The sequence below is a fragment of the Coptis chinensis genome, chromosome 5 (assembly GCF_015680905.1).
Source record: "Coptis chinensis isolate HL-2020 chromosome 5, ASM1568090v1, whole genome shotgun sequence".
In the NCBI taxonomy this organism is placed as follows: Eukaryota; Viridiplantae; Streptophyta; class Magnoliopsida; order Ranunculales; family Ranunculaceae; genus Coptis; species Coptis chinensis.
In genome coordinates, this window is record NC_141460.1 from 97,583,839 (window position 1) to 97,596,321 (window position 12,483).

At 35.7% G+C, this 12,483-nt stretch overlaps 1 pseudogene across 1 annotated transcript; it reads left to right on the forward strand.

Annotated features, from left to right (window-relative positions):
- The first annotated feature begins 1,958 nt into the window (after positions 1-1,958).
- LOC147500695 (DNA topoisomerase 3-beta-like) lies at positions 1,959-7,430 on the forward strand (annotated as a pseudogene). Its single transcript, XR_015196493.1, has 8 exons — positions 1,959-2,001; positions 2,485-2,564; positions 3,338-3,489; positions 3,585-3,753; positions 3,978-4,082; positions 4,252-4,466; positions 5,507-5,686; positions 6,267-7,430. The product of XR_015196493.1 is annotated as a DNA topoisomerase 3-beta-like (transcript).
- The last annotated feature ends 5,053 nt before the right edge of the window (positions 7,431-12,483 follow it).

The following is a 12,483-nucleotide window of genomic DNA, read 5'->3' on the forward strand; positions in this document are numbered from 1 at the left end:
ATTTATTTTATTTATTATGATTTTTTTAAATAATTTTTTTATTAATGCTGATAACGAATTTTACAAATAATTAAGACAAGCGTGCAACAAACTGCCCCACAAGTTCTTTATGAATAACAAATTCTATCACCTATTTCTATATTAAAGCAGAATACTTCTTATGTGGACAATCTCTTTTCTAGGTGGTGTATTCTTGAGACATAGGTATGCCACATAGACACTCTTCATTAATCATAAGAAATTTCCTAATATAATATGACCTCTTAATCTTAAGAAGTTTCCTAATACAACACAACTCTAATTAGGGGTGTCAATGGGTACCCGATTACCCGGAACCGAAATCGAATATTCGGGTTATGGGTCTTAAAAAGTTAAACTCATTTAAAACGGGTCATTAAAAACCGAACTGATAAAGAACTGAATAGTAAAAAACTCGTAGGTACAGAAATCGAAACCGAAACCGATTAGTATGATTTCGATATATCAAATTTAGTATTATATTACATTTAAGATAATCAAACTAATACATTATAATATAAAATATGTTTTTTACGTGTACAAATTTATTAAATATATATAGCAGTGAATGTGTGTTGTTAAATATATGTGTATGCACGTAAAATATATCAAAATAACAAATATATGTGATTGCACGTGTACACGATCGAGTTAATAAAAGGAAACAAATATATGTGTATACACGTAAAAAAAAAATCAAATTTTTGGGGTTAGATATCTGATTATTTTAATTTCTATATCAAGGCTTGAAATTATCACATGTATGAATGGTAAATGTTTTAACGCGTACGATTGATATATATTTATAGATTGATATAAATATGATTGTTGATACATTACTAATTATACATAAAATATTATCATGTAGGAAAAGAAAAAAACAAAAACAAGTTTTAGTGTTTAAATGATTGAAATTGTTTAATAATCACAATAAATAATAAAAACCCGAAATTAGAATCAAAATCGTAGGTTTTGATAGTTTTGGGTTGAGTTCTATAATTCTCATACTAAAATCATTGATTAAACAATCCATAAACAACCAACCTAAAAATGAAATCCAAGATGCCTTTATATAAGAAAAATACTACTAAATCTAATTGGAAACCAAATAGGAAACTATCTAATTCCTATTCATAATTGAATTAGAAAACAAAATAAAATATAAACTACTAATTAATTAATAATCTATCCTATTATCAGAGTATTTTCTTAATTTGCCTGGATCTTATATATTGACTGTTAGTGGTACATTGATTGTGTGAAAGATTGGTTCGTATCTAAAGGGAGCATATTGATATTTAAAAGAACCATTTTCCCCATTTTAACAGAATATTGTCAGCAGCCCAGCTTGCATCATTTTTTTTTGGTGCGACTTTCTTTCACTTGAAGTCCAAAGACATTGTTGATATGCATTTTTTTCCCCCTATTTTAGTAACTTGTTTACTGTTATGGCTTCAGATGGTGTGTCTTTTGGTAGTGATGTCTGTCTTTTGTCTTTCTTCCCGCTGTGAAACCCGGTTATGAACTTTGGCTGGAATGGGATCGTAACAAGTTGTTTGAATTTAAGGTGATGTTTCAAAAGTTGGCTGTGGAGGATGGCATTGTAGAAGTATCTGATATTTCAGTTAAAGAGGAGTCTAAAATTTGCTAAAGGTCATAAGTTATCTCTAACAACCTCCAACCATGTAGTTTACTGGTCTTTGTACTTGCATATGATAATTACCAAATAAATTTCAGCGTGTACATTTGGATATTACTTGATCACTTTTTGATAATCACACAAAAGTTTCAGTAAATTGTTGACAAAGCTATGGCGCCTATCATCATACAATGTTTAACTTTAGTTCCTGAGTTAGATACTTACAACTGTAAAAGGTCTGTATTCTGTCCTGCAGAATGGACAGAATACAAGTATCACCTGATGGTTTTTGTTGTTGTTTACCTCAAAATAAGTTATGGATCAGTCTGAGGAGAATTCTTTAGGTAAGACCAATAAATGTAATTGGAAGTAATACAAGTTTGAAAGTTAATCATTCTTTTTTAGCTTGTTGTGAGCTTGTATTGTCGAAACTCGAAAGTAAGATGAAACTACTATGACTAAGCCATAAGCACTAATCCACAAACAATCCAGTAATCAGTGGCACGATAGAGTATTATTGCGTGCTTAGTATGCAGGCTCATTTTTTGTAAGTACTATGGTGGAAGCATGGAATATTCTCTTACGTGTGGAAATTGTAAGAATTAGGTGAAGTAACTTAAATGGATGACTTATGGAGTTGGTGAGCTTCTCTGTGTAGTTGAAGGAATGATGGTTAGGACTAGAACGTATTCCAGTAGATGGAAACATAAGTGAGATATCAACTTTCTAAATTACTTTTATTTTTTCTAAATATGTTTTGATCTCAATAACTCTATGAATTAATGTGCAATTGTTTTTAATAATTTGGCGTCCTGTTTTATTTACAGAGTGCATCAAGTGCCCTAGGGTTTGGATCTCAATTAGCAATACAGCTAGCAGAGCGCTTGGAAACGCAAGGTTTCATCAGGTTTTCTTGTGTCCTCTTCATTATACCTTTTTCGGTTGTTTTTTTGTTTTTTTTTGTCTCCTTTCTTTTAATGTATGTGGAGTGAGCCTAACTATGCCATCTTTTTTATATGATCTACACATATATTGTTGTCTTGATGTAGTTGGAGTTTTTCTGCAAATGGTGATCAGATTCTTGTGTGTGAATACTGAATAGTGATAGCATTTTATAGTTATCCGTGTATTCAAGAATAACCCAAGTCCCATAATTTTGTTATAATCTACGTCATATTGACACAGATATGCGTTTCGGTGTCCGAGTGTCCGACATGGCGACCTATATGAAGTGAGACACTGGGCCACAGCTAATTGAAAAGAAAAATATTATTATTTTTAAGTTGCACTTGCACACCAATTTTTGTGTTCAAGGCCTTGCGCCTCCTTACAAATAAATAAATATGAAATTGGCATATCATGGAGTTGTAACTATGTTAATAGGTTATTTTCTTCGTAGTTTATGTTAATTGGCATATCTTAGTATTTTAGTATTTGAAAACGTATGCACAATGTGTCCGTGTGTCTGACATGAGTGTTTGTGTGTTTGGCATGGATTTTCTTAAGAACATGAAGTGTCCATGTTACTTGGGTTATAGTAGATAAGATGAGTTTTCCTACTGCTCATGGTCATGGTGCTGTGGGTTATCCTATTAAGAATTTTGACGTCCAGCTGCAGCAATTAATTTCGTGCTCCATTTGTTCTCTCTAAGTTTTCTACTTACAAAATTTGTCCTTCAGCCACGAGTGGGAACTGATGCAGGTGATTATCCTCCAATTACTCCAATGCGTTCAGCAACTGAGGACATGTTAGGGAATGATGCATGGTGATTATACCAGTACATATGTCAACATTTCATTGGGACAGTAAGTCCTGATTGCAAGTATTTAAGGTATTAATGACTTGTGATAATAACTCAATAACTCAATTGCGTTTAAATGCTGTGAACTTCTTCGTAGCTAACACCCCTCGTCATGCTCATTTCAGAACAAAAGTTGAATTTTCTACTGGCAGGGAAGTGTTTTACTATACGGGTCAGCATGGTATATCGAAAGGTTTCACGTGTATTATGCCTTGGTTGGCAGTCGATGAGAAGAATCTACCTCAGTTAGCAAAGGGAGAAAAAATGGAAATTTCAAAAGTCGAACTCTATGAGGTAAAAGTCGAAAACTTTGTTTCAGGGATCTTACTGGTCCTTGCCCTATATTTGTGACTCTGTTGAAAGTAATACTGGTATGCAATAGAAATTTGTCAAAAATAGCTGAATTCGTATAGCTGCACAGTAACTCAATAATATGTTATGCCATCCTTCAAGCGTACAACCGCCTTTTTAGCGAAGTCTTTTTAGAATGGAAGTGCTAATGATATATGTATTTGTAGGGGAACACATCACCTCCAGATTACCTCAGTGAGAAAAAAATGGGATAGGCACAGATGCATCCATACCTGTCTATATAAACAACATTTGTGAGCGCAATTTTGTGCAGCTATAGAGTCTTTTCATACTGTCGTATATCTGTTGACTCAGCACTTACCTTTAATCATTGTTATAATGAGCACAGCAGGTGCATTTCTTCTTTTTGGACATCTGAATTGATGTAGAGTCATTTTACGTCATATCACCTTTAAATGTTTAACTTTTCTTTCAAACTGAAGGTACATGCGGGAAGGAGATTGGTGCCTACTACACTGGGAATTACCCTGATAAGGGGATATCAAACTATTGATCCAGACCTCTGTTTGCCAGATATCTGCAGCTTTATCGAGCAACAGATCACCCTAATTGCTAAGGGCCAAGCAAACCATTCCTGTGTCGTGGAACATGTACTGCAGCAATTCAGACAGAAGTACTCTTATTTTGTTAAGCAGGTAACATTTATTTCAATCTGTTAAGCAGGGGAGTTTACTTGCAGATGTTGGTGTCATTGCAAAACGCCCTGTGATATAGTTACCAAGTCCTTGCAAAACTGTCTTTGGAGCACACTTGGTTACGGTTATAAACAAAGATACATTGGAGGAAATATATCTTTTATCTACATGCATTTCTATATTACTTCCAATTCCCAAATACTATCTTGGTACAAATTTCACATACCACGAGTTTCTCTCAATTAGCTGTACGTTATTGGTTTTATACTTCGAGTGTTGTCGAGGTAAATCATCAATTTATTGTATGACAAGTCAGGTAAGCTTTCAAGCATGCAATGTCTTAAAAAAAGCATTCATTATGCTCTTACTGGTTGTTGAGATGTATAGTTTAGTATAGTCCCACCTGGGACATTGAAAGCCTTGCATAACAATATATAAACTCTTGGGCCTCTCCACTCATTGTCAATTGATTTTGGGTTGGATGCTCCAAAGCTTAAGATGGTATCGGAGCAGGCTATTGTGTTTGGTCGTAAGGCCCGTTTACTTCACGTCATTCCAGTATGTTTATTTGTCTACGTGTTAGGCTCAAGTGATGCCACACATGAGGGGGCGTGTTGAGATGTATAGTATAGTCCATCATGGGACATTGAAAGCCTTGAATAATAATACATAAGTTCCTTGGACTCTCCACTCATTGCCAATTATAAAATGGGAATATCCTTATACACTTAACTAGAAAAAATTCAACTGGACCGTACTTCTTATCTGCCATGTATGGTATGGAATACCTATTTATGTGTTCTTATTATACTTCACTGTGCGACAATCTAGAATGAAAGGTGTTGAAATATGCGTACCTGAGCGTATAAATATAATATCGTGTGATGAATGGCATTGAAATAAGTAGAATTTGTTGTACTGTTATTTTCGTTCATATGGTCATAATCATATGAAGTATGAACTATTGATTGAATTTGATAATTGATGGTGAAGTATTATGAATATTAGTGCTTACATCTCTCTGTCTCTCACTCATGCAGATTGAGAACATGAATGCCTTATTTGAAGCACAGTTTCCTCCATTAGCTGATTCTGGCCGTTTACTTACCAAATGTGGAAAATGTACTCGGTACATGAAGTATATTTCCGTCCAGCCATCACGTCTGTATTGTGGCACATGTGAGGAGGTTTACAATCTTCCTCAGAAGGGCACTATAAAGGTAATGCTGATTGATGAGTCCTATCCACCTTTGCTTTTTGTTTCTGGAAATTACTAAAATCACCTAATGGTAGAAGAAAGAAATGTGCATGTTTGACAACACTTTTGAACCATCTTGCATGCAAGAAAAAACATTATTCAGGGTTCTCTATCAGACTGTTAAGTTGATAGCCCACTTCTAGGATGACGCAATCTAAATTGCAGTCTTCTGATTTTTCTGAAGTTCTAGTCAATGGCTGATCATATGATTTAGTGCCATACTATATTTTGTTTGAACGTTTTCATTTTCAGTACAATTTTATTCACATGGACATGCTTTGTTATATGAATGATGTGCCTGAATTGATGATGAACAATGTTGTTAGTTGTCACCTATCATTACATCGTTTATGTGTGGAAAATGAGGACCTTGGATACTGGTAGAGAAAATATAGTTTTTGTTGCTACTTTTGAAACATTACACACTTCCATTTAGTCCATAATTCATGTTATTTTTTGTTCGTTGTTCGCTGCTTCTTTTTGTTTTTTGTTTTGTTTGTTTGTTATCACATTCTTGATGAACTGATGATATGCTTCTGCAGCTATACAAGGAACTTGTTTGTCCTCTTGACAACTTTGAGCTATTGATCTTCTCCATGGCTGGTCCAGAAGGCAAGTCATTCCCTCTCTGTCCTTACTGCTACAATAATCCTCCATTTGAAGGGATAGACACGCTTTTTAGCAACAGTAAGACTAGTAGTTCAGGCAAGATCGGCAAGGGAGCTGGAATGCCGTGCTTCATGTGCTCACATCCTACTTGTCAACACTCTGTAATAGTGCAAGGAGTCTGTGCCTGCCCTGAGTGTGATGGTACTCTTGTCCTTGATCCAGTAAGTGGTCCTAAATGGCACCTTTATTGCAACATGTGCAACTGCCTTGTCTTCCTCCCTCAGGGTGCTCATTGGATCTCAACTACAAGAGATAGATGCGTGGAGTGTGACTCAATAATCTTGTAAGTGGATTTCAATAAGAAGACAACACCATTAAGTGATGGAGCCACTTTGCATAGTAGGTGCATTCTCTGCGATGACCTACTGCATTCCCTTGTGGAAATGAAGCACGGCTAGTCATTCTATAAGCGCACCGGGGGAAGAGGGAGAGGAAGGGGCAGAGGCGGGAAAAGGGAAGACCCAAAGATGAGCTTCAGAGATTTTTGAGTGAGCTACAGAGATTTGAGTAGCAGTTATTGCTATTTGGTTTGATCTTCAAGCAGTGGATTTTTTCACTGACATCTGTGGACGTGGTGGACAATTTCTTTTCATAGAATTTTTTTGGTCCTTGTCCACAATGTTCGATATACTCAGACATTGTATATGGAAATGTTGTGCACGTAAAAGGGTAAATACAAGCCTCTCGTGTTTTCTGAAAGATGTTTGTGAAACATCCTTCCTGCAGGCAGTGAATCAGGCAGCATGTTTTTTCAGTTGACAAGTATTAGCTACTTGATTGGTGATGTCGAACCTGTTTTTCTGACGGAAGAGAAATGCAATTAGAGATGGCAATTTGTTTAGACGTCAGTGTATACTAGAGATACCCCGCAACTTGTTTAGCTGTCAGTGTAGATTAGAGATCCCCAAGAAGTCGGAATGTCAACTTGTTTAGACGTCAGCGTAAATTTAGGAGATTTTAGGTGGAAGCTGAATTAAGTAACCTCTAGTGTAAGCACATTTCAAGAATAAAAGAAGGGAGGAAAGTTGTTCTTTTCAGTAGCTTCTGTTTTGGTAGTTTTGCTTTTTCTTTTGGTTCAATGACTTCACCCATATATGTGTATATAACTTAACAATTCAATGGTTGATTGCTATTCACATTTTAGTTAATAAAGCTCTTTGGTGCAAACTGGCAGAACGGCAAAACAAATATCGTTGGTTGATATGACATCTTCAAATTCGTCAAAAAATAGTCACATGTCTATTATCAAATTGACTGTATTTGCTGAGTGCTGACATTTCATCCATCCTTCACATAATTGAATTTCAAACTTGTTACTTGCCCCCAAAGCTCCAGGACATTTCAAACTTGAAGTCTTGAACACTGCCTACAGTCAGGGCCGGCCCTGAACTTTGAGGGGCCCAAGGCGAGTTTCTTAAAATGGGCCTATATTATTGAGAAAAAAAAACAAGTCTTTTATACAGTGTTCTAAAAACGGCAGTAGTGATTGGGAGAGGCGCTAACGCCAGACCTTCTTAGCAGGCGATCTGGATGGATTAAAGCGCTAGGCAGTTTTTTTCCCTAATATATATAGTAATACGCACATATACTACAAGAAATGAAAAAAATTATTTACCATAACTCAAAAAATAAACACATACAAATATACTTATTACAAAAATGCATAATAGTTGAGAAATATTGACTTCATATAAAAACATACTCTTTGTTATAGTGGCATATAATTTACATTAGATTTAAGTCTTTTAAACTCATTCAAATCTTAAGCTTCTGCTACGCCTTTTATTTTTCGACGTTTAATCATTCAAAAAAAAAAAAAAAACGACCGCCTAGACTCACCTACTTTTAATTGCCTAATCGGTCCGTCTAGACCCGCCTAGTCGGTCCACCGATTTTTAAACGAGGGCTGGGCTCAGTCGGTTGGGCACCACCTAAAGCGCTAGACCGCTGGACCGAATTTTAGAACAATGCTTTTATAAGATGGGACGTGGGCCAATGTTTGAGTGGACTGGACTGAATAACCTTGAGTCCTTTACATCTTTATATATATATAATAGCAGTCCCTTTTAGAGCAATATGAGGCTATCCACGTCATCAGGGGGATTACGAGAAAGGTGGAGAAAAAAACTGCCGAATAAAAAAAAAAATAGAAGTAAAAAACTCTTTGATGGGTTAACTAAACCCTTCGTACGCTTCCGCCTCTCTCTCTCTCTCCTCCCATCACATCTATCTCCCTCACAATACTAAATACCCCGTCTCTTACTCTTCCAAAATCCAACAAATCAAAACTTCTTGATCTATGGAGATTCCTTTATATGAAATCAAGATGCTTAGAAAGTGAAGGTGAAGTAGATTTCAAAGAAAAATAGGAACAGTGTCGAGTCATTCTTACTTAAACAGAAAAATCATGGCATCCTTTATCTTACCCAAATGAAGCTAGGGCTGAGGAATTGAAAAAAGTGAAGCAAGCAGTTCGACCTACAAATGTTCAGAGGCAAAAAGCAAGGGCATGCTGTGAATGTGCGTTCGGGTGGTGGCGGTGGAAATCAAAAGAGTAGTGGTTCTAAGGATGGTGGAGATAAAGATTCATCCTAAGGGCTTAAATTGGAGAATGGAATATCCAATGGGCATGAAAGCAGAGTTGAATATCATGTGAATTGTGAATCAAAGAAAAAAATGGAAATGGGAGTTCTGAAGCTGGGGTGTTTGATGTAAATAAGCTTCAGAAGCTAAGAACCAAAGGTGGAAAGAAAACTGATACTGAATTTTTTTTATTTCCCGCATACATTTTTGTTCTTGAAAAATTATTGTCAGACGTATTTTAAAAATGGTTGTGTTCTTTGAATATGGAGTAGTATGAAATTGCTTAAGGACTGAGGAACAAGCTTACAGATGTACCTCTCAAACTTAAATGGTTATCTGGAGTAGAAAATTTGTATATTACTGACAAAGAAATATCCATCTTCTTGGTTTTAAGGTATTCGATAGTTTTTCATTTTCTTTGATAATTCATTATATTATTAATACGAAGAATTCAAGTGATTGATTTTGGTTTGGAGCATTGTTTTTAATAGTAATCAATTCGTTGAAGTTGTTGTGCGGTGTAATTATAAGACCATGGTAAAGGATCTTGGCGTGAAGGGCGTGCTGATAATGATGGAAGACAGAATAATCTTTACACCTAATAATCCTACTTCTGTGAAGCTTACCATTGGGTTAGAATCAGTCCAAAAGCACCTATTTAACATGAAGGGGAACCACAAAGAAGCTATTCTAAATCTTATACTAGAAACTACTATCAATGGGGGACGTTGCAATTTTGAGTTTGAAAATTTCTCTGAGCACGATGGGGCTGTGAATTTATCAGCAAGTTCCTTACTAATAAGCTTCAATCTAAGAAATCATGTCGGAAGGATCCCAAACCAGTTTCTGAGATATTTTTTGATGAACAACTTAGTACTGCTGGGATGGATTTTCGTATGAAGCTGCTTGAAGAGAATAATGAGTTGCAGAAATTACACAAACAATTTGTAATCAGTGGTGTACGTGTTGTCAGAATCTGAATTTTGGGTAACAAGAAAGGAGTTGCTTTCTACTGATGCCAGCAAGGCTATGAAACAATAAGTAAGGTTTAAAAGTGCTATGATTACAGATATCAATCCAGTGATAGATGGGAGGGGCAACAAAGTCACTTTTAACTTGACACCGGGGATCATTGATCAAATATTCGCTGGAAAACCAGCCATTCACAAGGCATATATGAAATTTGTCCCTTACAAGTTCTTAGAAGTTGAGTTTTGGACAAAATATTGTCAAGCAAAGTATCTATACAGGGAAAGCAATGTTGCTACTGTTGTGGCTGCAGCTGATAATGATGAGGTGATTGCTTCTTTTTTTAAGGGTGATGAAACGTTAGCAATGATTCTCGGCAGAAGCTCAAGCGAGTTGATCCAACCTTAGACATGGAAGCTGATCAAGGCGATGATTACATGCATCGTGATGAAAGTTAAGGAGATATTGACTTAGAGTGTGATGAGTACAATCTCTCACATAATTTTAACCAGCATGCAGTAGTTGTTCTTCAAGGAAGAGCCGAACATGTTGCATTAGGAAACACTTAGATCAGAAGCAACGAAGCACTTTCTAGGTCCAAACAGGGGTGAGTTGGATGAGAGTGCAACTCAAGCAAAAAGGATGGAAATGGTCTACCGGATGGTTGCAATTGAAGATTTGCGGGATCCTCATCATAAGCTTCCGTTTGCACCTCTTTCTATTAAGGATCCTCGACAATATTATGATTCTCGGCATGCAAACGCTGTTAGAAATGTGGGAGGATGCAGAATTCAGCACAAAACCAATCAGTCCACGACTTGAACACTTTCGGCATACTTGCGGTTTTTGCAAAATCTTATTTCATATATGAGATAAAATGGGTTTAGTGATCCTATTGTAAGGCCTGATGTTGCACTTAAGGTTCTAATAGACTGGACTCAACATCACTCAAGTACCAAGTATCACATTGGCAAGTGCCCTCGGGAGAATGTCCTTGACCGACTACTAGAGGGAAATAAAGAGGAAGCCCCGTGATCACTCGGCATCTACACAAGAATTCTTGAAGCACTTACGGTCATCCTATCCAATTCGACAAGTTACCACTACACTAAGGTAAGCAGATTAATTGGCGATTATTTCGGAGATATATCTTAAGCTCTGAGGATAAATATCTCAACTAAGATATATATATATATATATATATATATATATATATATATATATATATATATATATATATATATATATATATATATCAACTATCTGATCAGATTTTAGGCATCAAATATCTCAACTATATATAGCATATAATATGTCATTTAATCTAAACACCAATTCAACAATTAGGTTTTCCTTTAAATGCATTCCTCATTTGTCAAGGGCCGGTCTACCTTTAATCAATTTAATTTGGTAATACTAATGGGTGTTTCAACAGTCATGTTCCTAATATTCTTCGTTTTAGAGTTGGTATCATTGCTTTCATTATTCATTTTTTCTTAACAATCATTATTTTTTATAAAATATTGTGTTTAGGGATTTTCACACGGCACCTTTTACCCAATAATATTGTAAGTGTTCACCTAAATTGGTGTCTCTTCATTTGCAGGGCTTTGAAGAGGCAATATTTTGTTCGCCTAAATCTTAAGCAAGGCCTTGACATAAACAAGAGAGGTGAAAAAGGCTTTTCTGGTCTCAAAAGCTTTTCGTTTAGGTTGACCTTTGAGGGTTTGACTAAGTTTTCTACATAACAGATCAAGTAGTGGCAACATAGCCATAACCGTCAACATTCACAACCCAAGTAATAATCTATCCTTATAAACAATGGTATTTTTATTTTCAATCAGTAGTTGTCTTCCTACAGATTTTATGTCTCATAATTGAATGTGTTTTAATATTGTTTTATAAACTCTTATGTAGCATGGAGGTAGTTTCTTTGCAATTCAGCAAGTTGCTCTATGCATGCCTCCCGTAGCTATGTGAGAAATGTTGACTGGAACCTTCTTCGTCATCGACTTTCTAATTTGATGGACAATCAATGTGAGAACAACTTAACGTTTCCCCCAATACCTAATGTTTATGAAGTAAGGTTTCTTCTTCTTCTTTTTTCGGCGCATCTCAAAAAAATTGTAAACATGTAACATGCTCTAAGATATATTAGGTTGAAAATGTGTGGGTTTAAATTTTACCACTTTCATATCATATGCAAAATGTAAACAGTTTTGCCTAATTAGAAAAATAGATTAACCGATTAGAGAATATATCAACCAGGTTTAGGTACTGAAGCTTTCAAGGGGGGTTTTTTTTTATAGATAATAATGCTGTACTTCTTTTCATGATAATTGCTCAAGTTTGACGGGTTATTTGTTGTTAGATCGAGATAATGCTATCTCTCGGCCTAAGTTTAGGCTATGTTTGCTTACATTTTACTTGCCGATGAATGGATTATTAAGTACATTTGGTGTGGTATTAATGTTAGGTGTTGCAATGACAAATGCTAACTAATGTGGCGGCCATCGCGATAATCACGATGAAGGCTTA